The 22643-nt window shown below is 46.0% G+C and overlaps 1 protein-coding gene across 15 annotated transcripts in view; it reads left to right on the plus strand.

Annotated features, from left to right (window-relative positions):
- Positions 1–22643, plus strand: part of fbrsl1 (fibrosin-like 1) — a 447606-nt gene that overhangs the window by 27599 nt on the left and 397364 nt on the right. The window lies entirely within an intron of this gene.

The raw sequence follows: 22643 nt of genomic DNA on the forward strand, positions 1-22643 counted from the left end.
TCTCGCATTCCCTCGAGTGTCCTTGTCAATGTCATAGGCAGCTGCTGCGTTGTAGTTGAAAAAGAGGCGAGGTCAATAGTTTGTCTGCCTAGCTTATAAATAATGTGACTCAGCGCCTGACAGAATGTGTCTCGATTGTAGAAACAGGGAAGAAATGGCAGGAGTATTTTCTTAACCCTCGGCTCGGCTACTGAGGCACTTGTTTATTCTCACTAACAATTGCTTGTCTGACCTTAGTAACCAGCCAGCGGTTAGATAGAAAATGTTTTTGTCTCTTTTTAGTGTTTTTACTTTGTCATCTATAGTTCTCATGATCAACTATGAATTGGTCTATTGATTCAATTAAATTACATTTAAGGGGCTTTATTGGCACGGGAAACATATGTTTACATTGCCAAAGCAAGTGAAAAAGATCATTAACAAAGTGAAATAAACAATAAAATCTAACTATTGTCAAATGCCTTTTATCACATTTCCACCCCCTTAAATGTTATGTGACTTTTCAGTTATTGTGTAATGTATGTGGTGTTCTGAGGAGTTTTGACATTGGTTCTTTCAACTGTATGTGTGTGTGTGTTTGTGTGTGTGTGTGTTTGCGTGTGTGTGTGCGTTCATGCATTTGCGTGTGATGTAACTGTGTGTGCATGCATGAACATGTCTCTGTGAGTGTTTACTGAGGCCACAGGATACATGGTCCGTTGAGAGTTGGCCGTTGCTGGCGGCAGGACACAGGGGAGTTGTCCTAGGCCCTGTAGGCCTGTAGCTGTGCCTTTGTAAGTGCGCAGCCCATGGGAGCGAAATGGGAATGGGAGGCAGGGCGAAGAGGTTTCCTGTGTGTGTTTGCCCGTGCAGCTCGCTCAGGGTGAGTGCCAGAGTAAAGTGTTGGGTTACATAGCTCAGTGTTCAGCGTAGCGTACGCCACAGCACACCCGCAACGCCGCGCTGCTGACATTATCCACTATGGGATAATCTCTCAGCTGGTGTGCTCCGAGACTGTGAACCCGTCCGTCCGCCATCCCCTAAACTCTGTCACCAACCCCATGTCTGCTCTCACGTTTAACAGTTGGGCTTTTATACAGAGTATCAGTTTTCTAAAGGGAGATTTGTTCTCCTGTAATGCGTGTGGAGACTAGAGTTGTCGTGTTCAGTGTTGAAGGGGATTGAATGGAAAGTGTTGAGCTTTCACCCCCTAGCTAGGTTTTAGCAGTGGGGTTTGAAATGGCTCTCTAACTCCAAATGGTGTCGTCAGGGTTTCTCCACTTTCTGATCTGTCATTCAATATTAGGCTGGGGAACACAACAGCTGTGCTGCTAGCCACACCCAGCCAGCTGGATGATATAATCCTAACAGTTTGACAGGAATACCTTATTTTTCTTTGTCTGTGAAAATGTTGAGTTACTGATTGGGTATCCACTTGATTTGATATCTCTTAGTAAATCTTTTGTTTTTAACGTAGACAGTAGTTAGTCGATTGGTGTTACCAAAATTATAACTTTCCTGAAAGATTATATTCTCTTTATAAACCACATTTATTATATGACAGTTCTTGTAAAAATCCATTTGTTACAGATAATCAACAGTAGGTCTGAGGCACCACAAGACATTTATGCAAAATGTCCGTCACAGGTGACAAATAGATTAGACCAAACGCTATGATGCTCCCAACATTATGTTTAATAGGCTTAACGTGGCATTCACATCGCACTCATGGTTATACATTGATGCTTCCGCAGTCACCGTCTAGCCTTCGCCTTGATTTCCAGGGAGACTCAAGTCGCTGTACTAACGCTGTCAAGAGCCACTCTCTCTTCTCTCAATATCTTATGCTTATTGGTGCAGCAGGCAGGTGGGAGATCAGACTGATGCTAATATACCATCCTGCCTCTGCTGACAGAACAGAACAGGTCTAAGGGAAACCCAACATGTCTGGGAGATAATATTGTAATGAAACAGCAGGGTGCAGGTCTCGAACCCTCGACCTTCGAGCCCGAGGTCCGGCGCGCTATCAATTGTGCCGTAAAAGCATGCTCCAGCGGCAGAGTCTATTTCCGCGCTTATAAACCCATAGTCGTTACAATATCTATACACTGGTGGAGTCTGTCTGAAACACACACACACATTGTTATTGTTGTAGCATTGTCGAGAAGGAACTTGCAAGTAAGCATTTTGTTGGACGTGTATACCATGTGTATCCCGTACATGAAACTTGAAACACAAACACACTTCACATTTGGGCCTGAAGACTCAATGATTTCAGACTGTTTTTTTGTCTGTTTTTGCATGAACTGTCAGTTTTGTTTGATTCTTCTACAGTATGCTGTTTGCCTTGTACAGTAATAAGTCATACTATACTAGAGGTCGACCGATTAATCGGAATGGCCGATTAATTAGGGCCGATTTCAAGTTATCATAACAATCAGAAATCAGTATTTTTGGGCGCCATTTTTTTTTTTTTTACACCTTTATTTAATCTTTATTTAACTAGGCAAGTCAGTTAAGAACACCTTATTTTCAATGACGGCCTAGGAATGGTGGGTTAACTGCCTCGTTCAGGGGCAGAAAGACAGATTTTCACCTTGTCAGCTCGGGGAATCCAATCTTGCAACCTTACAGTTAACTAGTCCAACGCAATAACGACCTGCCTCTCTCGTTGCACTCCACAAGGAGACTGCCTATTACGCAAATGCAGTAAGCCAAGGTAAGTTGCTAGCTAGCATTAAACTTATCTTAGAAAAATCAATCAATCATAATCACTAGTTAACTACACATGGTTGATGATATTACTAGATATCATCTAGCGTGTCCTGTGTTGCATATAATCTGACTGAGCATACAAGCATACAAGCATACAAGTATCTAAGTATCTGACTGAGTGGTGGTAGGCAGAAGCATGCACGTAAACATTCATTCAAACAGCACTTTCGTGCCTTTTGCCAGCAGCTCTTCGTTGTGCATCAAGCATTGCACTGTTTATGACTTCAAACCTATCAACTCCCGATATGAGGCTGGTGTGACCGAATTGAAATGGCTGGCTAGTTAGCGCGCGCTAATAGCGTTTCACTTCACTCGCTCTGAGCCTTGGGGTGGTTGTTTCCCTTGCTCTGCATGGGTAACGCTGCTTCGATGTGGTGGCTGTTGTCGCTGTGTTGCTGGTTCGAACCCAGGGAGGAGCGTGGAGAGGGACGGAAGCTATACTGTTACACTGGCAATACTAAAGTGCCTATAAGAACATCCAATAGTCAAAGGTTAATGAAATACAAATGGTATAAAGGGAAATAGTCCTATAATAACTACAACCTAAAACTTCTTACCTGGGAATATTGAAGACTCATGTTAAAAGGAACCACCAGCTTTCATATGTTCTCATGTTCTGAGCAAGGAACTGAAACCTTAGCTTTCTTACATAGCACATATTGCACTTTTACTTTCTTCTCCAACACTTTGTTTTTGCATTATTTAAACCAAATTGAATGTTTCATTATCTACTTGAGGCTAAATTGATTTTATTGATGTATTATATTAAGTTAAAATAAGTGTTAATTCAGTATTGTTGTAATTGTCATTATTACAAATACATTAAAAAAAACAAAAAAAAACAACAATTTAAATCGTCAGATTCATCGGTATCGGCCCTTTTGGTCCTCCAATAATCGGTATCGGCGTTGGAAAATCATAATCGGTCGACCTCTATACTATACAGTTATATAGCTGTTATATTGTATATCATGTACATGTAATGTGATTCATATCATTGGATTCCAGTTGCCTGAGAGAAAGATCAGCTTAATATGTGATCAGATGCCTACAGTACAGAGTAGAGCACTAGCCCTAACACAGTTCTATAGTGATGAATCTCTACTGCTGTCCTTACTCAATCAGAATGATGAATGGTTTCAACCATGATATAATTATAACAGGGTAGCTCCATTTCATTAATGACTCCCTTCATGTATAATTATCCCTTCCACAACGCTGTGTTTGGAGTTTCACACTGGCAACAGCTTTTACCACCGTGTTGCTGCTTTAGCATGTTCCTGTTTACTTAGCTTTCAGCAGCAAGGGGAAGAGTCAGACAAACATATTTCCTCACATTTTAATTAGATGCAAATAATACACACACTCTGATTGGCTTGCTGTGTATGTGTGCGTACGTGTGTGTGTGTGCGTGCGTTCGTGTGTGCTCATGCAAGACACATACTTGATGTGTGTTTGTGAGTGATCTCTGGACATGGATGAATGGTCCTGGAGAACATTGTTGATTGCCAGTGGGCTCCTTGGAGGCTGGTCCAGCCAGCAGAGTGTTAGTAATCGACTGCTTTACCTACTGCTTCTGCCTACTACTCCCTCCTTCCTGCTCCACCGTGTGTGTGCGTGTGTTTGTGTATAAGTGTGCGTGTGTGTGTGTGTGTGTGTACATGTGCGTGTGTGTGTGCGTGTGTGTGTGTGTACGTGTGCGTGCGTGTGTGTATATGTGCGTGTGTGTGTATATGTGCGTGTGTGTGCGTGTGTTTGTGTATAAGTGCGTGTGTGTGTGTGTGTACATGTGCGTGTGTGTGTGTACATGTGCGTGTGTGTGTGTATATGTGCGTGTGTGTGTGTATATGTGCGTGTGTGTGTATATATGTGCTTGTGTGTGTGCCTGTGTGTATATATGTGCGTGTGTGTGTGTATATGTGCGTGTGCGTGTGCATGTGTGCGTGCACGCTCTCCCCCCGTTGTTCCAGTGAACAAAGCAAAGCCTGGCTCCCTCCTCCCCTGTAGCACAGACACACAGCCAACAACGAGAGCAGGTGTCACAGGAAAGTGCCACTTCTGTCACTTTGTGTCACACTCAAGAAAAACAATGGGAGGGAATCGTCCATTGTTGAATTCACATTGCGTCATTCTTTAGAATGGATTGCTCTATGGGCATACTGATAATACATGTGATGTTATTAGTCATTACTTAGTATTAAAATGTTGTTTGATTCTTCTACGGTATAATGACCAATTACATCACTTGATGACGTTAGCCTTTTAGATTGCGGTTGATTGAAAATAAAGGGTTTTATCTCAAGTTTCTAGATGCCTGCCAATGTTTTTAATATCCTTGCCAGAGTGTACCTTTCTCCAGCTGAAGTGTTGCACTCTGGGTGATATTTGTTCTCAGATTAATTTAAGCCTGGCATTGAAGCACACAGATCGTTTGTACTCAGTGTGACATGTGCTCTCAGCGGACGAAGAAAAGCACACGTCTTCATTTCTCATTCTGAGCCAACACAGAGTTCAATCAAAGCAGTTAGTAGAAGTCGTGTGTGTGTTTCTTTGCGTGTGTGTGTGTGTGTGTGTGTGTGTGAATCTGTGTGTTTCTTTGCGTGTGTGTGTGTGTGTGTGTGTGTGTGTGAATCTGTGTGTTTCTTTGCGTGTGTGAATCTGTGTGTTTCTTTGCGTGTGTGTGTGTGTGTGTGAATCTGTGTGTTTGTGTGTTTCTTTGCGTGTGTGCGTGTGTGTGTGCGTGAATCTGTGTGTGTGTTTCTTTGTGTGTGCGCGTGCGTGTGTGCGTGCGTGTGTGAATCTGTGTGTGTGTGTGTTTCTTTGCGTGTGTGCATGCGTGTGTGAATCTCTGTGTGTGTGTGTGTTTCTTTGCGTGTGTGAGTGCGTGTGTGAATCTGTGTGTGTTTCTTTGCGTGTGTGCGTGCGTGTGTGAATCTGTGTGTGTGTGTTTTTTTGCGTATTTGCGTGCGTGTGTGAATCTGTGTGTGTGTGTTTCTTTGCGTGTGTGCGTGCGTGTGTGAATCTGTGTGTGTGTGTTTCTTTGCGTATTTGCGTGCGTGTGTGAATCTGTGTGTGTGTGTTTCTTTGCATGTGTGCGTGCGTGTGTGAATCTGTGTGTGTGTGTTTCTTTGCGTGTGTGCGTGCGTGCGTGTGTGAATCTGTGTGTGTGTGCTGACTGCATCAATTAATCTAACAGATCTGATGATCTTCCCACCTAAGAGCATAGTGGACAAGGCAGTTTAGATTTGAAATAAATATTAAATTGTCAGCCATTGTTAAATCATCATCTGCTTAATATTAATGCAGGAACAGAGGTACATAAGAACTGAGACCTGTAAGAGATACCACAGTACCGATTTTCAGAAATTGTGTGGCTCATTCTCGAGTCATATTAGGTCCCTTTGAAATATTACCACTTCTCGGTCCAGGTTTTCCTAATCGCTTGACTAGGTACATTTTGGCGGCGGGTAAACGAAAGCTCACTGTTTAGAATCCCCGATCCGACTAGGTGGAAAATCCGCCGATGTGTCCTTGAGCAAAGCACTTAACCCAATTGCTCCTGTAAGTCGCTCTGGATAAGAGCATCTGCTAAATTATTAAACTGTAAAAGAATTGAGAAGCATGGAGTGGATTTTCATAGCTGATCACTGTTCCATACAGTCAAGACTAACTGGCTTTGATGGTGGGAGTGGATGGGTGGCTGTATTCCTGTCTGTCAGGTTATGTCAGAATAGTCATTGTATTTGTCCCCCCAGCAACTAACTTGCATATTTTCCATTTCCATTGAAATGCATGTAACTTAAACTCACAGAGATGTGACTTTAATAATAGGGGCATATACAGTACCAGTCAACAGTTTAGAACATCTACTCATTCAAGGGTTTTTCTTTATTTTACTATTTTCTACATTGTAGAATAAGAGTGAAGACATCAAATCTATGAAATAACACATATTGTACACTCTTGGTATTCTCTCAACCAGCTTCACCTGGAATGCTTTTCCAACTGTCTTGATGGAGTTCCCACACATGCTGAGCACTTGTTGGCTGCTTTCCCTTCACTCTGCGGTCCTACTCATCCCAAACCATTTTTTGCGACTACACTTGAAGAAATGTTCAAAGTTCATGACATTTTCCGTATTGATTGACCTTCCTTTCTTAAAGTAATGATGGACTGTCATTTCTCTTTGCTTATTTGAGCTGTTCTTCTCATAATATGGACTTGGTATTTTACCAAATAGGGCTATCTTCTGTATACCACCCCTACCATTTCACAACATAACTGATTAGCTCAAATGCATTAAGAAGGAAATAAATCCCACAAATACATTTTTAACAAGGCACATCTGTTATTTGAAATGCACTCCAGGTGACTACCTCAGGAAGCTGGTTGCGAGAATGTGTGCAAAGCTGTCATCAAGGCAAAGGGTAGCTACTTTGAAGAATCTCAAATATAAAATATATTTAGATTTGTTTAATACTTTTTTGGTTACTACATGATTCCATATGTGTTATTTCATAGTTTTGATGTCCTCTCTATTATTCTACAATGTAGAAAATTGTTAAAAATGTAAATAAAAAAAAACATTGAATGAGTAGGTGTGTCCAAACTTTTGACTGGTTCTGTACCTTTCTTTCAAAGTCTCCGTCCCACATGGCACCCTAATAGGTTGCCATTTGGGCCGAACAATGCATTGGTGCTTTAACCACTTCCTCAAGCCACCCAGTTTCTTCTCCAAAGCTGGCATCATGTTGCTTGGAGAGAGGGAGGCAGCAGGTAAGGAGAGAGGGAGAGAGGGAGTCAGCAGGTAAAATAATGATATACAATAGACTAACTAGATATCCAATTGAAAACATAGATAAATCTTAGTTATCTACCTCGCCCACCTTAGCCATTTGATCCCTGGTTCATTTAATTATTTTATAAAAACATCAAAAGTATTTGGTTGTAATTGTAAGGCTGCAGGGTGGCCAACCAACCTCCAGGACAGCTACTGGGGGTGTAGGTTTTTTCTCCAGTCCTACTCGAACACATCAAAGTGTAAAAAAGCAACTGCTCAGCAGGACCTTGATAAGCTGACTCTAGTGTGTTTGAACAGGGTTGGATCAAATGCTTGCACACCCAGTAGCTCTCCAGATGGAGGGTTGATGAACCACATGTGTTTTATACAGTAGCCTATCTGTGCAGTATTTTACTTTGTTGGGGGTTAAGTGCTTTGCTAAAGGCCACAACAGCAGGAGATACTGTATAATACATGGGATCAGAGAGCAGCAGCCTTCCATTGTCAATACCAGTGATAATAATTCATGTCGTTTTGTGAAGTGGTTCTTTGCATCATTACAACCCAATTTTCAGTCACCTTTTTGGCCCATGGTGTTATAAACCATTTTTGAGGGGGACAAGTGACTTGAGCTTTCAGACAAGTAAAGACAATCTGTCTTAAGTGGCTAAAAAAGTGAATGTCAAGGCTTGTCATGTAATGCACAATGAGCCCTGATCTGTGTGTGTACTGTGGAGGGAGCCCTGATCTGTGTGTGTACTGTGGAGGGAGCCCTGATCTGTGTGTGTACTGTGGAGGTAGCCCCTATCTGTGTGTGTACTGTGGAGGGAGCCCTGATCTGTGTGTGTACTGTGGAGGGAGCCCTGATCTGTGTGTGTACTGTGGAGGGAGCCCTGATCTGTGTGTGTACTGTGGAGGGAGCCCTGATTTGTGTGTGTACTGTGGAGGGAGCCCTGATATGGCTTGAGTCCCAAATGGCACTGTATTCCCTATGTTCTATGGGCCCTGGTCAAAATTAGTGCACTATATAGGGAATAGGGTGCCATTTGCGATACACCCATGTACTCTGTAGTGAAGGAGGAGCCCTTTGCTGCTGCTCGGCTACCTGCCTGCTCTGCCCTGCAGCCCAACATCTGTTGAGAGGGAGCAGGAAGCATTTGAAGGATAATTAAAAGGACTGGCTTTCAACTCATCTACCTCCCACCCGCCTCCCTCCCGTCCCATGGCCAAGCAACATGCGGCTCCTTCCACAGCTCTAAAGCAGAGCAGCAATTATTTAGGGAATTTAAAGTGGGACTGCAGTATACTAATAACGCATCTGAGGAGAAACAAGAGGCGGAGGACTCTTTTGTTTTGACCATGTTGTTATCTGGTTTCCACTACTGTATTGAAATAGTAGTGGGTTGTGTTAGTTGTTTGATTCTGGTCTCCTTTACCTCCTGGGGATGATTACGGCTGGTCCACTACAGACAGGTCAACATAAAGACTTTCTTATGGTTTATGACGCTTGGGGAAAAGCTGTCTAGCTAACTAGCCATCATGAACCCAATCCACACACCAATTGATCCTGCTTGATTAGCCTAGTGGACTCCATAGCCTAGTGGACTCCATAGCCTAGTGGATTCTATAGCCTAGTGGACTCCATAGCCTAGTGGACTCCATAGCCTAGTGGACTCCATAGCCTAGTGGGCTCCATAGCCTAGTGGACTCCATAGCCTAGTGGGCTCCATAGCCTAGTGGACTCCATAGCCTAGTGGACTCCATAGCCTAGTGGACTCCATAGTCTAGGTGTTGAAAGGTCAATAGAGTGGGAGGTAATGATGTTCTCTCTCTCTCTCTCTCTCTCTCTCTCTCTCAATTCAATTCAAGGGGCTTTATTGGCATGGGAAACATATGTTAACAAAGCAAGTGAAGTAGACAATAATCAAAAGTGAAACAATAAAAATGAACAGTAAACATGACACTAACAGAAGTTCCAAAACAATAAAGACATTTCAAATGTCATTATGTTTATATACAGTGTTGTAACGAAGTGCAAATAGTTAAAGTACAAAAGGGTATGTCAATGCTTCACACGTCAGCTGGGACACTAACTCAATAAGCCCCTCAAATCACATTAGAGACATTGTTAAAGAGCTTGTTTTAAACTGGTGTTTCATTAAGCTAAATACTATGCACTTTGTCTGAAGGGACTGTGCGTGTGTGTCAGGGTTGCCGTTAACAAGGCAAAATGCCCGGGAGAAAAAAAATCCCATTGCAAAATAATGCTTTTTATTAGTTGATGGAAATACCAGTCAATGTAAATAGTTGTGACTGTCATGCTTATCGGTCTATGGGAATTTGCATAATATAGTGAAATTAAATTGGTGAGTGTGTATTTTCGTCATCAAGTAGCCTATCTTATTTATCCAACACAACTATCACAGGCGCACAGCATACCAATACTATTTATAGCGGAATTTCCCCAGAAGATCCTCAGCTGGTTGCTGCGGAACTAAATATGTTTTTATAAGCCCAGCCCATTCATTGCGTAACAACTCTAAATGTAATCAGGTGTTAAACTGTTTTGGTGCACGGTTAAAAAGAGTTAGGGCTACTATTTTTTTCTCAACTGGTAGCCTAATTGAAGCACGCCTCCCATTCAACATTCAAGTGCAGGCAAGAGGCTATCAGCGCGTCACCACCACTTTACAATGTGAGCTGGAGGCAGTATGCGTTTTGAAAACAGGCTTACTTAATTGTTTGAAACCTGAATGTTTTACTTCATATTATGACGCATGGCTTACATTGCTTGAAAGTAGCCTATAGGCAAATCCGACCATGGAAACGTGGAGGCAATTATTTTTCTATAAAGACTTCATAGGCGGCATGAGTTTCAAGTTTCGTAAAGCTAACAATTTATCCTACCAGTTCTACCGTTCTGCATGCGTGTTATGATTTTCATATGCGCATTTTCGTGGAACAGTTTCATTTAAATAATAACGTTTTTGTTTTTCAATCTTTGTCACGTGGTTAATCATGAAATCTGAATTAAAATGGTACAAATCTAAAAGTTAAAATGAAACTATTGTGAGATCACCATCCTCTGCCATATGGACACATTGATACACCGTGATCCATTGGCAGCTAAATAAATGAGCGCATGGAACTCATAGCCTATAGGCCAATGCAACAGTAGGCATATAACTTCCATTGTCACCTATGTCAAAATACATTAAGCCGACAAAATAAAAACAGTAGAAAATATGATCAATTCAGGTTCTTTCAGTTGCATTAATCTCTCTACTCAGCCTGTCTGCCTCCCGTTCTATATGAATAGAGCTACTATATTGATCAATTCCCCATTGCATACTGTATGTTTACTCCTAGCGACATATGTAATGGGGAATTGATCAAAATAATCAAAGGGCAAACAATTTACACAATAAAACAATGAATGTGCAAGAATTGGTGTGAGACAGCTGAGCCATTCTGGAGAGAGACTGGCCTATATCTTCACAACATACAACATACCCTCCCCTTCTTCTTGTCTCAACATTTGAAATTATACTCAAGATGCATTATCTTCACACATATTTTAGATGCTTTTCACTGACAGCCGCAACTCAACAATCAGCTAGGCTTATTGCCACGCTCACTGCCCAAATTGCGGGCTTCCCAAATAGGCATAGGCCTACAAGCTTGTGATTTGAAACAGTACACAACTATTTAAAAATTCTGTATAGACAGGAGTAATTATAAAATTGTGGCAAATGCATTTCAATTTACTTCCCTAGCCTGTGCCATTTCTCTCCTGTTCTTTCCTTTGTTGTCCAGAAGCCAAAGACACAATCCTAGTAATTTTAGCAACCCATCCTAGTTGTTGCATCTTTAGATTCACCCTCTTTCTAAGTTTCAAATTGAGATTTTCATCTCTGTCACATATGAACCTGCTCTCATCAGGTGCGCTCTTTAGTTTTCCTGCAAATTGCATTTCGGCAAATGTTTGAAAATGTGTTTTATTGGCTGCTTCATTATAGGAGTTGCATGGTATGATAAGATGAATTACAATCATGTAAATGTGATTTTTGTAATTCTGAGCACCGTGGGTGGACGCCCTAGTGTATATTGATCCGGTAAATAAAAAGATGTTCCCGGTCACGCTGTTCAGCTCCACACACCAGAAACCCTGGTGTGTGTGTAAATGATTAGGGGGGATAGAAGGGGTTGAGTTCCTAAGCACTTGGTCTTTCTCATTGAGGGATTGTTAAAAAATGTTCTCTGCTGCGCCTAAGAAATAAGATGACTTTATCAACATTTTGGGTTATATTTTTCCGTCCCTGGAGAACATGAATAGCCTAACACTCATATGTTTTATCTGAATAGAGCAGTGTGGTAGAGGATTATGAAGTAGAGAAAAGCACCATTGCATTTTGTAAATAACTTGATAACTGTCTGACTCTGGAGTCCTTGAAATTCTCACACGATCTCTCGTGTGTATTTGTAGGACTTTCTTATCTATCTTGTTCATTCATGAATTAATATATGTCTGTGACAGTCCCAGACCCCCACAGTCTCCCAGCCCTACAGTCCCACAGCTTCCAATCCTTATAGCCTCCCAGTCCCACAGCCTCCCAGTCCCACAACCTCCCAGTCCCACAACCTCCCAGTCCCACAGCCTCCCAGCCCCAAAGCCTCCCAGCCCCACAGCCTCTCAGTCCCACAGCCTCCCAGTCCCACAGCCTCCCAGTCCCACAACCTCCCAGTCCCACAGCCTCCCAGTCCCACAACCTCCCAGTCCCACAGCCTCCCAGCCCGAAAGTCTCCCAGTCCCACAACCTCCCAGTCCCACAACCTCCCAGTCCCACAACCTCCCAGTCCCACAACCTCCCAGACCCACAACCTCCCAGTCCCACAGCCTCCCAGCCCCACAGCCTCCCAGTCCCACAACCTCCCAGTTCCACAGCCTCCCAGCCCCACAGCTTCCTATCCCTACAGCCTCCCAGTTCCACAGCCTACCAGCCCCACAGCCTCACAGCTTCCTATCCCTACAGCCTCACAGCCTCCCAGCCCCACAGCCTCCCAGCCCCATAGCCTACCAGTCCCACAGCCCTACAGTCCCACAGCCCCACAGCCTCACAGCTTCCTATCCCTACAGCCTCCCAGCCATACAGCCTTCCAGTCCCACAGCCCCCCAGTCTCACAGCCTCCCAGTCCCACAGACTCCCAATCCCACAGCCCTACAGCCTTCCAGTCCCACAGCCTCATAGCCTCATAGCCTCCCAGCCCCACAGCCCCACAGCCTCCCAGCCCCTCCGCCTCCCAACCCTACAACCCCACAGCCTCCCAGCCCCACAGCCGCACAGCTTCCTATCACAACAGCCTCACAGCCTCCCAGCCCCATAGCCTCCCAGCCCCACAGCTTCCCAGCCCCACAGCCTCACAGCTTCCTATCCCAACAGTCCCACAGCCTCACAGCTTCCTATCCCAACAGCCTCACAGCCTCCCAGCCCCATAGCCTCCCAGTCCCACAGCCCTACAGTCCCACAGCCCCACAGCCTCACAGCTTACTATCCCAACAGCCTCCCATCCCTATAGCCTCCCAGCCCTACAGCCTCCCAGTCCCACAGCTCTACAGCCTTACAGCTTCCTATCCCCACAACACCACAGCCTCCCAGTCCCACAACCTCCCAGCCCCACAGCCTCCCAGTCCCACAACCTCCCAGCCCATAGCCTCCCAGCCCCACAGCCTCCCAGTACCACATCCTCCCAGCCCCACATCCTCCCAGCCCCACAGCCTCCCAGCCTCACAGCCTCCCAGCCCCATAGCCTTCCAGTCCCACAGCCCTACAGTCCCACAGCCCCACAGCCTCACAGCTTCCTATCCCTATAGCCTCCCAGCCCTACAGCCTCCCAGCCCTACAGCCTCACAGCTTCCTATCCCTATAGCCTCCCAACCCTACAGCCTCCCAGTCCCACAGCCCTACATTCTTACAGCTTCCTATCCCCACAGCACCACAGCCTCCCAGTCCCACAACCTCCCAGCCCCACAGCCTCCCAGCACCACAGCCTCCCAGCCCCTTAGCCTCCCAGTCCCACAGCCTCCCAGCCCTACATCCTCCCAGCCCTACAGCCTCCCAGCCCCACAGCCTCCCAGCCCTACAGCCTCCCAGCCTCACAGCCCCACAGCCTCCCAGCCCATATATCCTCACAGCCTCCCAGCACCACAGCCCCACAGCCTCACAGCTTCCTATCCTTACAGCCTCACAGCCTCCCAGTGCCACAGTCTCCCAGCCCCATAGCCTCCCAGTCCCACAGCCCTACAGTCCCACAGCCCCACAGCCTCACAGTCTGCCAGCCCCATAGCCTCCCAGTCCCACAGCCCTACAGTCCCACAGCCCCACAGCCTCACAGCTTCCTATCCCAACAGCCTCCCAGCCCCATAGCCTCCCAGTCCCACAGCCCTACAGTCCCACAGCCCCACAGCCTCACAGCTTCCTATCCCTATAGCCTCCCAGCCCTACAGCCTCCCAGTCCCACAGCTCTACAGCCTTACAGCTTCCTATCCCCACAACACCACAGCCTCCCAGTCCCACAACCTCCCAGCCCCACAGCCTCCCAGTCCCACAACCTCCCAGCCCATAGCCTCCCAGCCCCACAGCCTCCCAGTACAACATCCTCCCAGCCCCACATCCTCCCAGCCCCACATCCTCCCAGCCCCACAGCCTCCCAGCCTCACAGCCTCCCAGCCCCATAGCCTCCCAGTCCCACAGCCCTACAGTCCCACAGCCCCACAGCCTCACAGCTTCCTATCCCTATAGCCTCCCAGCCCTACAGCCTCACAGCTTCCTATCCCTATAGCCTCCCAGCCCTACAGCCTCCCAGTCCCACCACCCTACAGCCTTACAGCTTCCTATCCCCACAGCACCACAGCCTCCCAGTCCCACAACCTCCCAGCCCCACAGCCTCCCAGCCCCACCTCCTCCCAGCCCCACAGCCTCCCAGCCCCACAGCCTCCCAGCCCTACAGCCTCCCAGCCCTACAGCCTCCCAGCCCCACAGCCTCCCAGCCCCACAGCCTCCCAGCCTCACAGCCCCACAGCCTCCCTGCCCATATATCCTCACAGCCTCCCAGCCCCACAGCCCCACAGCCTCACAGCTTCCTATCCTTACAGCCTCACAGCGCCACAGCCTCCCAGCCCCATAGCCTCCCAGTCCCACAGCCCTACAGTCCCACAGCCCCACAGCCTCACAGCCTCCCAGCCCCATAGCCTCCCAGTCCCACAGCCCTACAGTCCCACAGCCCTACAGTCCCACAGCCGTCACAGCTTCCTATCCCTACAGCCTCCCAGTCTCACAGCCTCTCAGTCCCACATCCCTACAGCCTTCCAGTCCCATAGCTCCACAGCCTCACAGCTTCCTATACCCACAGCCTCCCAGCTCCACAGCCTCCCAGTCCCACAGCCTCCCAGCCTCATAGCCCCACATCCTCCCAGTCCCACAGCCTCACAGCCCCACAGCCTCCCAGCCCTTCAGCCCCCCAGTCCCACATCCCCACAGCCTCCCAGTCCCACAGCCCTACAGTCCCACAGCCCACAGCCTCCAAGCCCCGCAGACCCAAAGCCTCCCAGCGTCACAGCCCACAGCCTCCCAGCCCTTCAGCCCCCCAGTCCCACATCCCCACTCCTCCCAGCCCCGCAGACCCAAAGCCTCCCAGCGTCACAGCCCACAGCCTCCCAGTCCCACAGCCCTACAGACCCACAGCCCACAGCCTCCAAGCCCCACAGCCTCCAAGCCACACAGACTGGCCCTTTTGTCAGCCACCAGTCATGTGAATAAAACTCAGAATGGAGCAGAATTTTCCTGCCAAGTCATGTGCAAGTCACAAAGCAGCAATGCCACTTAAAAGAGAAAGCAATAATACATTTTGCAGAGTTAGAGAGAGGGAGGGCTCTGAATGGCTTGTTTTGTTCAGCCTAGCCTGTTGGCTGAGGGGTGAGGGTGCACATTGGCGTTTGTCGTTTTAATAGAATACACTGTGCTCCTTTGTTTGAGACAGCATGCCCTCTCCTTAGGAAATGTCAAGTTTTCGGTTCCAATGAAATCAGGGGTTCATCTTTGAACTCTAGGCACATAATAATAATTATCTCCCTCACAGATTTTGGAATGCTGATTAAATTAAACAATTTGTTTTCAGTTCAGTCAGTACTATTCCTTTAATTGATAAGTCATTGCAAAGAAACATTTAATATGAATACAAATTTGATTTACTCTCCTATTACCACAAGGACAGAGACCCAAACTGATTTTGTCAAGCTGGTATCTGTATTCTCTCACTTATGGTTGGCATCCTGGCACAATTAGCTTTTGTTGGCGAACACGAGGGAGTCAGCGTGATTTGCACAGTGGTTTTAATGGCCTCTGTCAGAGCCAGGAATCTAGTGTGTCACCAGACCAGGACAGTGGTTTTAAAGGCCTCTGTCAGAGCCAGGAATCTAGTGTGTCACCAGACCAGGACAGTGGTTTTAATGGCCTCTGTCAGAGCCAGGAATCAATTGTGTCACCAGACCAGGACAGTGGTTTTAAAGGCCTCTGTCAGAGCCAGGAATCTAGTGTGTCACCAGACCAGGACAGTGGTTTTAAAGGCCTCTGTCAGAGCCAGGAATCTAGTGTGTCACCAGACCAGGACAGTGGTTTTAAAGGCCTCTGTCAGAGCCAGGAATCTAGTGTGTCACCAGACCAGGACAGTGGTTTTAATGGCCTCTGTCAGAGCCAGGAATCTAGTGTGTCACCATACCAGGACAGTGGTTTTAAAGGCCTCTGTCAGAGCCAGGAATATAGTGTGTCACCAGACCAGGACAGTGGTTTTAAAGGCCTCTGTCAGAGCCAGGAATCTAGTGTGTCACCAGACCAGGACAGTGGTTTTAATGGCCTCTGTCAGAGCCAGGAATCAATTGTGTCACCAGACCAGGACAGTGGTTTTAAAAGCCTCTGTCAGAGCCAGGAATCTAGCGTGTCACCAGACCAGGATGAAATGGCACCCTTCTCCCTATAAAAGGGAACTCATTAGGCCCTGGTCAGGCCCTGGTCAAAAGTTGTGCAGTATGTAGTGAATAGGGTGTCTTTTAAGATGCAGCCCAGACCAGTGGTGCTGGGCTGGCTTCCTAGAGAGAGGAGGGGGCGGAAAACTTATTTTCCTTTCACTGTGACAGTGTGACATGGTGCTGTGTGTGGGCATGCTGTATGGGAGCTGATAGAGAGCAACTGAAATATAAGACACTCAGACTGGTGAGTGGTGGTACAGTGGTTAAACTTGAGTAGGATGGCTTTCCTTTCCAAACTTCCCTCATGTCTGGCTGTCTGTATGTCTGTAAGTCAGGACCATGTGTTATTATGAAGGCCAGATTACACTAGAAAGCTGTTGATTGCTTTTCCAGATCAATAATTCACTGCTACCGCTTCTACCACAGCCTCTAGGCTTTGTCTGCTGCTACCACGGCCTCTACGTTTAGTCTGCTGCTACCACAGCCTCTAGGCTTTGTCTGCTGCTACCACAGCCTCTACTTTTAGTCTGCTGCTACCACAGTCTCTAGGCTTTGTCTGCTGCTACCACAGCCTCTACTTTTAGTCTGCTGCTACCACAGCCTCTACGTTTAGTCTGCTGCTACCACAGCCTCTACGTTTAGTCTGCTGCTACCACAGCCTCTAGGCTTTGTCTGCTGCTACCACAGCCTCTACGTTTAGTCTGCTGCTACCACAGCCTCTAGGCTTTGTCTGCTGCTACCACAGCCTCTACTTTTAGTCTGCTGCTACCACAGTCTCTAGGTTTAGTCTGCTGCTACCACAACCTCTAGGCCTTGTCTGCTGCTACCACAACCTCTACTTTTAGTCTGCTGCTACCACAGCCTCTAGGTTTAGTCTGCTGCTACCACAGCCTCTACGTTTAGTCTGCTGCTACCACAGCCTCTACGTTTAGTCTGCTGCTACCACAGCCTCTACGTTTAGTCTGCTGCTACCACAGCCTCTAGGCTTAGTCTGCTGCTACCACAGCCTCTACGTTTAGTCTGCTGCTACCACAGCCTCTAGGTTTAGTCTGCTGCTACCACAGCCTCTAGGTTTTGGCTGCTGCTACCAAAGTCTCTAGATTTTGTCTGCTGCTACCACAGCCTCTAGGTTTAGTCTGCTGCTACCACAGCCTCTAGGTTTTGGCTGCTGCTACAACAGTCTCTCGGTTTAGTCTGCTGCTACCATAGCCTCTAGACTTTGAGTGCTGCTACCACAACCTCTAGGTTTAGTATGCTGCTACCACAGCCTCTAGGCTTTGACTGCTGCTACCACAGCCTCAAGGCTTAGTCTGCTGCTACCACAGTCTCTAAGTGTAGTCTGCTGCTAACACAGCCTCTACGTTTAGTCTTCTGTTACCACAGCCTCTACGTTTAGTCTTCTGCTACCACAGCCTCTACGTTTAGTCTTCTGCTACCACAGTCTCTAGGCTTAGTCTGCTGCTACCACAGCCTCTAGGTTTAGTCTGCTGCTACCACAGCCTCTACGTTTAGTCTGCTGCTACCACAGCCTCTAGGTTTAGTCTGCTGCTACCACAGCCTATAGGTTTTGGCTGCTGCTACCACAGCCTCTACATTTAGTTTGCTGCTACCACAGCCTCTAGGTTTAGTCTGCTGCTACCACAACCTCTAGGCTTTGACTGCTGCTACCACAACCTCTAGGCTTTGACTGCTGCTACCACAACCTCTAGGCTTTGACTGCTGCTACCACAGTCTCTAGGTTTAGTCTGCTGCTACCACAGCCTCTAGGCTTAGTCTGCTGCTACCACAGCCTCTACGTTTAGTTTGCTGCTACCACAGCCTCTAGGTTTAGTCTGCTGCTACCACAACCTCTAGGTTTTGTCTGCGATATTATCTTTACAAGAATGAAAGACGCCGGCTAGGCTACAAGCTCTGTGGTTTGAAACACCTTTCATTCCCAAACGTTTTACATTTGGAGTTAGAGCATTTACTTATCTATAGCAGCAAAAATTACATTTACATTGCATTCCATGTCTTAGAAAACATACATATTTGTTAAAGATAGGCAATGTTTTAAAGCAGGCACATTCTCTTGCCTTAGGCGGGAATCTGTGGATGGGCTCTGTCTGCAGGATATTATAATGGGGCTGTGTAATTGCCTTTGTTAAGTATATGTTAATTATGTTTTAATTGTTCTGCAGTCTCACTCTAGTCTGGGTCCAGAGGAGGAGACTGTGTGTGAAGCATTCATTGACCCACAACCAATTGGCTCTGTTTAATTACTGTGATTACATATGCGCTGTCTGTAGCTTCTTGACAGGGAACTCCCTAAAGAGTGTGAACGGGATCATTTAGGTCAGCGCCTTGTTAAAGCTCATCTTACTACCCAGACCTAGACTTCGGTCCCAGCTGTTTTCACAGATCCACCTCTGCGGCATGAAGCTCACCAAGATCACTATCAAATCAACATTTTATAGGTCACATACACGTGATTAGCAGATGTTATTGCGGGTGTAGCGAAATGCTTGTGCTTCTAGCTCCAACAGTGCAGGAATATCTCACAAGTAATATATAACAATTTCACAGCATATACCCAGTACACACAAATCTAAGTAGGAATGAATTAAGACTATATACATATGGACGAGCGATGTCAGTGCGGAAAGGACTAAGATACAGTAGAATAGTACAGTGTACAGTATATACATGAGATGAGTAATGCCAGATATTTAATGAGAATGAGGTATCGTAGAATAGTATCGAAAACAGTATATACATATGAGATGAGTGAGTAATCCCCACAACCATTCCCTCCCTTTATCTCCCATACTTCCCCCTACTCCCTCCCCTATCCTACCCTCTCCTTCTCTCTCTCCTCCCTCAATAACACTTGCAACGGGTTCAATTAACACATGACTCGACCCCGCCGACCTGTGAAGTCCCCTCGAGATAGCTGAGGATTGTGCTCGCTTGGCTCGGCTCTGAAGATATCCTCTTGGAGCCAGGAGAGGAAGGAGAATGTTCTCTGCAGCAGACAATGGCTCCGTTCCAGAACGTGCCGTATACAATAGACCTCGGTCTAATGTGATGTGCTCCGAGGACTCCTCTCCAAAAGGAATGTAGCAATTGAAGGAAAAATTGAAGCAGAAATGTTGAGAAATAAGTGAGACATGTTTTCCAGTGGTGTACAAGACGTTTGAAAAATGGATCTGTACCAGGAGAACAGAGCAGGGTATCTCGGTCCCTAATGTTTTTTTCTGGCTCTATCAGACAACGAGCCCAAGTATTTTATTTTCAAAAGCAATTGAGAGAAACCGTCAGACCCCCTACTACCCCCTCCTTACCTCATCTTCAGTCGTCTTCTACTCTGTCCTAGTATCCTTTTCATTAACCAGACTATTTTGAAAAATGACAGGAGCGCTGTACTCGGCATGTAGGCGGATGTCTTTATATCGAATTACAGCTCAGATCACTTCCATCCTGCCTAAATGTCATTTAGCCTTGCATTGCAGAGTCAGACAGCTGTTTTCCTTTCCTGCAGATAGACACACACACACAGCGATGCCTGCCTGCCTGCCTGCCTGTGGCTTTCCCTCAGAAGGACTCTGAAGTCTAAATTTCATCATCAAGTGTAAATATTGAGGATGAGAGAGAGAGAGGAGGATAGAGAGAGAGAGAGAGATCTTTTTCTGACTGGAGTTGCTGTTTGAGTGAAAAGCATATTTCATGTTGGTTGGGTACTAAACGAGTTAGCCGTTAGCTGTCCTTCATCGCAGCGGTTGGTCGGTTCAGAGGCTCAGCTGGTCACGCTCGCTTGATTCCCATAATCCCCCAGCTATCTGCTGACGCAACCTTTCTCACCAAAGGCAGCTTGACATGCTCTCATTGTTTCTACAGGCCTCTATTCATTTTATATAGTGGCCCTTTGAGGGGAACAGAGTAGTTTTAACACTCCTGTTGCTCTGAGGTCCATAGTCAAAGGAACCGACAAGTTGTGTTGTCTAACCATTTTCTCTCCATTGAAAGGAGTGTGAGGGCTAAGTACCGTAGGTTACATGGTGTCATAATGGTACCCAGCTCACAGGTTTCTGTTTGCTGCGATCATGCTGAAGGTCAGGGTCCTGTTGATACGTTGTATATAGCCATCTGGATGCTTCCTTTGACATGGGGTTTTAATATGTTGTAAGTTAAAGCAAGGATTCTCTAGCAGATTTACTCTATCTGGTGTACTGTACCTAAACAGATACTCTTAAAGAACGTCTCAATTCCCCTGTTAAGTCATCAGTTGTTTGTCTTTCTTCTCCTCCACTCACTACTTTCACTTAAAGGATAATAAAAACATTGTTTGCGTAGGGAGGCTGACCCACCCACTCAGGCCTGTATCAGCTTGAGGGAAATGCATTAAATGCTCCCTCGCAGGCTGTTAAGCACAGGTTGTCACACACTGCCTCTCTCTCTCTCTCTCTCTCTCTCTCTCTCTCTCTTTCTCCCTCTCCCCACTCTCTCTCCCCCCCCTCTCTCTCTTTATCTCTCTCTCTTTCCCTTTCTATCTCTCTCCCAGCCAGGCAAGGTGCTGTACTGTCGCTAAGTGAGGGTTTTAAGGAATTGGTGATCTCTACCTACTGTATCAATTTCATGCAAATGTTTGAGTCATTTCTCCTCGGTCGGTAGAGGTGGCAGGCATCCTGTCAGCCAGAGAGAAGGGTCAGGAAATTGTCCACAGCCCTGTTACGTTCAGTTCTGTCCTCCTCTGAATATATTCAGCCAACTGTGTTTGTTTTATGTTATGCTGTCTCAGCTCTGGTACGTCTGTATTTCCACTGGGTTTGTTGTATCAATTTGTATCATCCTGGGTCAAGAGACAAGGCCACAAATGCATGCTGGAGTGGAAGATGTGTCAGTCAGATTCCCAGGAGTGTGGGGAGTGCAGTTTGCCATGTGTTTAGATGGAAACTAATCTGTTTGTGCTTCAGCATTGTAATCATTTGTGGTGACTGACGTCAGTGTGCTTCTGTGTAGACGTTGTTGCCCAATTTTTTTCTTGCCTTCACAGACCTTTCTGTTCTATTGCGTTGGAAGTACTGTATGTAAGCTTTTTGAAAAAACTCCTGCAACTGACATGCACTAAAATAATGGTATATGGGTAGTTTACAGAAATATACCTTCGGATTTTGTGTTAGCCACAGTGCCTTTAAATGGTTGAGAGACAACCTGTACTCATGCGTAACTCAATATAGAGGTTTCTTATTACACAGTACATATCAGATATGGTCATTTGTCATACAGCATCCTATACTTAGGGTGACCACATGTCTTGGATTATGAAGGACAGTCCCACATTTTGGCCCTTTGTCACGCAACCAAACAATTTTGTCCTGCATTTTATCAACCAACTAAAACAACACTAATTTAGAAAAAAGGTTGATTTGTTCTGTATTTCAGTCAGACTTCCTATTCATTTGATAAGATTTGACATTCCAACCTCTTTTTTGCAGTCACTTGCGCTTATGACAAGATAGTTTATCATAAGAATGTGGTACTGGTGATGTTACACACTTCTCCAATCATTGTTGAGATCTGATATTCTGTGCAGTGCAAGAAGAGATGTAGGCCAATGTCATATCGTCAACCAATCACATTTGTCAAATTAGTTTAGGAAAAATTCCAGCCAAGCTTGGAGAGGACGGTCAACTACCGGTACTACACAGAAAGTGTACGTCAAACCAAGAAATACCAAAGTAAGTATTAGACTGAAAGATAAGGTCATTTTGTCAAATTTTCAATGCTAATTAGTTGCTCATTCATCATATATGCTGCTACTTCACTCAAACTACTTCACTGAAGTCTCCCTAATTGTTTACATTTCCTGAAACCAAGCATGTTTCCTTGGCCACATGGTCTCTCGTTTCTGGATCAACAAATTTTGCACGAGGCATAAGAGTGTTCTTCAATTAGCTCACTCTGTGCAGCGGGAGGAAGATTTTGGTGTGTGAGAAAATGTTTTTCATGTGTAGGCTACACTATCATGTAAATCATCCTGTTGTCCCACATTTGGGTATTTTGAATGTGGTCAATCTTAAATGAAGATACACTACATGACCAAATGGG

The sequence above is a fragment of the Oncorhynchus mykiss genome, chromosome 11 (genome assembly GCF_057628025.1).
Source record: "Oncorhynchus mykiss isolate SJ-2025 chromosome 11, ASM5762802v1, whole genome shotgun sequence".
Lineage (NCBI taxonomy): Eukaryota > Metazoa > Chordata > Actinopteri > Salmoniformes > Salmonidae > Oncorhynchus > Oncorhynchus mykiss.